The sequence below is a fragment of the Rana temporaria genome, chromosome 1 (genome assembly GCF_905171775.1).
Source record: "Rana temporaria chromosome 1, aRanTem1.1, whole genome shotgun sequence".
In the NCBI taxonomy this organism is placed as follows: domain Eukaryota; kingdom Metazoa; phylum Chordata; class Amphibia; order Anura; family Ranidae; genus Rana; species Rana temporaria.
In genome coordinates, this window is record NC_053489.1 from 362,520,774 (window position 1) to 362,525,379 (window position 4,606).

Genomic DNA, 4,606 nt, shown 5'->3' on the forward strand with positions numbered 1-4,606 from the left:
ATGACAGACCAATTAGCGGAGGCCAGCAATCAATCATTGGCCGGCACCCACTGATCAGCTTGTGCTGTAATTAAGAAGGTGGCCGCTCCCCCTACCCCGAAATGCATCAGAAACGTTATCTAGAGCAGTTGCCCTGCAGCAATATATCTGCGGGGTGCGGTTGGCAAGCAGTTTACCATGGTACTATGGATTTGCCATGTCCAAGTTATCAAGTGATGTACAGTTGTGGGATACACTACACATAATTTCTTTGGCTCATTACAAATTTTACACACAAATAAGTTGTCAGGGCCAACACAGTTCCTACAGGGGTGTTATAAAAGTTGGAACATACAAATGCCAAGTCCTTGTATAAGGTGATTTAAAAAAAAAAAGAAAAAAAGAGTCAAACACAAAGAAAGCTTTTATTGGTCCTTTGAGGGCTTATCCAGATCTTCAGGACTAAAGGTGAAGGGTTTATCAAAGCCCATAAGGTGATGGTATTCCCAGGGATTTGGGAAGAGGTCTGGATTGACCAGCATGGATTTCTTCTTAGCATAGAAGGAGGAGAAAACACAGTCCTCTTTTCTGCAAGAAGGACGTTATGTAACTGCAGTGAAAAAGTCTCTGTCGCTGTTGTGATACAAGCGAGCCACGTATCCCTTTGTTATTATGTGCAGAGTAACTGGGGTGACAAAAGAATCCCACTGTACTGCAGAATATTACTTTCAGAACAAGGCTGTCCACTCCAATACCAGTCTTCAGCAAAATATACAGCATAAGAAACAAGCTAGCAAGCTAGCACTGCTGGAGGAATAGGAAAAGAGCTTCACACCAAGGACTGCCCTGCCCAGATTACCGGTATAAACCAATCTGCCTTCTTCGGGGATTGAAGAACTGGGTGACGTACTGAAGAAATGAACGGGTCTCAAGTCATGTAGTACCTGACAGGGAGCTCGGATAATGAAGAGTCCACAGATGAATGGATAGGGTCAGAGTGGTTATGGTCCTCTCAACAACCAGAGCCTAGTACTTCGTTCCTGCCCTCCTCTGAAGTGACAAGTAATGGGACACTTCAGCCGAAGGCTCCTCAGAATGTGCTTAATGAAGAATTGGAAGATGATGTTGATTTGTACTCTACAGAAGGTTTCATGGAGGCCTCAAGCCCGCCAAATAGAGACTTAAATGATTCAGGAGATGTGGAATCTATTGTGTCAGAAACAGGGGATGACGTTGCCCCTCAAAATAGTGAAATAGACCCTGTTCCTTCTAACTCCTCAATGCCGGAAGAACCAAAGGAAAGAAGAGTCATTCAACCTCCAAAGAGACTGACCTATAGCCAATTGGGGGAGTGTTCTGAAGAAGCTATCCTCACCTCAAAAAGGTCCAATGTTTTGTGTGATCCTCCAACTGCAAATTTAGTGGAGGATAACGCCTGCTCACCCCCTGACACATCTGAATCTAATACCTTAGCATTGGTAAACAGTGGACAGAGTGGCCTGCCCGTACCCAATGATTGGTGGGAGGACCCCCTGTCCTCTTTATGTGAGTCAATGAGCTGTTTGGCTTTGAGCAAAGTTAGAACTAATGCACAGTGTTTGTTGCCTTGCATAATCTAACAAACTTTTCTCCGCTTGTATTTTGAGAAGCATGTATCAGGATACATACTGTCGCCCTCTTTGGGGACCAAAGAGTTTGAGTGGGGGGAGTGTGTAGCGGGGTCATCTTTTCAGAGTCTAATGACAGGCCTGAATCCCGCTGGAACTTTGCTCACGCTTGTAAATATGTAAGATACCTTTAAGAAGTTATGCATCGTGGGACTGCAAGTAGCGGGAGATATGGATTCCATTGACTCTTAGGAGAAACAGACTACACATCCCACAATGCCCTGCATTATCAGAACATGTGACACCTCCGCACAGACTTATGGGGGAGGTTACTTAAGGAAAGGGAGGGGCTGATCTCTCTCTCTCGGGACCTGCCTCTTCTCCTCTGCGGAGCTGTGGAGGATAGCACAGCCATACAGCTAGGCCTGAAGCTTGGGCCTATATCCTCTGAGAGACCAGCCATCCGGAAGGAAGCAAGACCCCAGTATCCAGCTTGTATTCCCGGAGATCGGAGATGCCATCCAGCTGACAACTGAAACAGTGGAGAGCCTGATGCTGGGATCCTTGTGCTGTGGAGCAGTGATCTACCAACGTGCCTTTTGAGAAGAACTCAAGCGGATCAGGCCTGTTGGGTGAGAGAGCACATGCTCAACCTCAAATCCTCCCTTTCAGACAATTAACTTAGTGCCACCCTACAAGCCGGAGATATGTGTCTGGCCTCTAGCTGAAACTTAGAGGCCCTCTCTACTTCATAGTTGTTTATGCAGAAGTGACTGACGCTGACGCGATCAGTTCACCAACGTTTGCTGTTCAGAATACTTTGTTTGACTAACTTCCACTTATTGTTTACCACTTGCGGATTAAAAATCTAACGTGCACCAAGCGGCCGCAACATGGACTTTAGTCTCAAGACGATTCTTTAGCTGTTTTGCAGAACTGCCACTAGAGGGAGCTCGCAAACATAGACTGCCTACCTTAGTTTAATTGAATGGTACCATTCTTTAGTTTAAGCCTAGGTTCACACTGCTGCGAATTCAAAATCGCGGTAAAATGCACGATTTCGCTGCTGCGATTTTGCTGCGATTTCGGCCGCAATTTAATGTAAATCGCGGCCCGAAATCGCAAAAAGTAGTACAGGAACTACTTTTTGAAATCGCAGATGCGGCGTCGCACTGATTAGGACAGTGCCATTGGTGACAATTGCCGCCGATTTGAGATGCGATTTGACATGTCAAATCGCATCTCAAATCGTTCCAAATCGTACCCAGTGTGAACCAGGGCTAAATCTCTTCCTTAATCTTATTTGCTGGTTCCTGCAAGGGCTCTTGCAGAATCATAGTGTGTCATTGCATAATACTGTAGTGTCTACTTGTGATTTAAACCTATGTTTGTTTTCTTCAAGTTCACATAAAGTAAACTCATTCTTTTTTGGTTTACATATATTTACTGTGTGAAGTGTATTTTTCTCGTCTGGAGGAACTATCCATCATAGCAGGTAATACTGTTGTTATATTGTCATTGCATGCCATTTGCCTGCTATTGTGACCCCAGCCAAGTAGAGGTCATAATACACTCACTAGCAGGGCCGGACTTACCATTGGGCTTGACTGGGCTCAAGCCCAGGGGCCCCACCCAATAGGGGGCCCCCTTTAAAAAAAAAAATGTTTTTTTTTATATATTTTTTATTTTTATATATATAATATATTATTATTATTATTATTAAAGGGCCCAGGGGTCTCCGGGGCCCCGGACGGCAACCCCCTTTTTTTTATTTATTTATTTATTTATTTATTTATTTATTTTTTGTAAAAAAATGTTTTTTTTATATATTTTTTATTTATATATATATATATATATATATATATATATATATATATATATATATATATATATATATATATATATATATATTTATTATTAAAGGGCCCAGGGGTCTCCAGGGCCCCCGGATGGCAACCCACCTTTTTTATTTTTTTATAAAAAAATTTAAATTTTTTATATATATATATATATATATATATATATATATATATATATATATATATATATAATATATTTTTTTTTTTTTTTTTTTATTAAAGGGCTCAGAGGTCCCCATGGCCCCATGTGGCAACCCCCCCCCCTTTTTTTATTTTTTTTAGAAATGTTTATTTTTTTATTTTTGTTTATTTTTGTTTTTTTTTTATTAAAAGGCCCAGAGGTTCCCAGGGGCCCAGAGGTCCCCAGGGCCCTGGATGGCAACCTCCCTTTTTTTATGTATTTTTTAGAAATGTTTTTTTTTTTTTTATTATTAAAGGGCCCAGAGGTTTATTTTTTATTTTTATTAAAAGGCCCAGAGGTCCCCAGGGCCCTGGATGGCTACCCCCTTTTTATTTATATATATATATATATATATATATATATATTTGTTTTCTTCTTTATTTCTTCTTTTTTTTGGTAAAAAATTTGCGGCAGCCCCCACGCTTCTCAATTTCAGGCGGCAGCACCCCCACCCCCCCTAGGTTCTCTGCTTCAGGGGGCCCATGCCTTAAGCTGTGCAAGGGGCCCCAAAATTCCTGATGGCGGCCCTGCGCATACCTCCCAACACGCACGGATTCTGTGGGACTTTCCCGCACAGACAGCTTCTTCCCGCAGTCCCGCAAAAGGGTTAATTTTCCCGCACTGCAAGAGGAGGCAGCACGGAAGCAGGAGGAACCAGAGCGGTGTGTGGAGGACTGTGGCTGCTGAAGGGAAGAAAGCCGACAGCCGGGCTAATGACAGTGGCCCCGGCTGTTGGCACAGGTGAGAGGCACTCCCCCCCTCAACAACTGCAAAATCCCCCCCCGCTCAACAACTTTAATGTGCTCCCCCCCGCTCAACAACTTCAATTCGCCCCCCCCCCCGCTCAACAACTTCGATCCCCCCCCAATTCTCGGCTCCGGGGGGCCCCTTCAACACTCAAGCCCAGGGGCCCCCACCACCCTAAGTCCTGCCCTGCTCACTAGACTTCTGATGTGTTAAGGGAGGGTTCGAGCCAGTTA

General features: G+C 43.7%; 1 pseudogene; it reads right to left on the bottom strand.

Annotated features, from left to right (window-relative positions):
• Positions 1–385: 385 nt before the first annotated feature.
• Positions 386–956, bottom strand: LOC120928063 (annotated as a pseudogene).
• Positions 957–4,606: the final 3,650 nt, after the last annotated feature.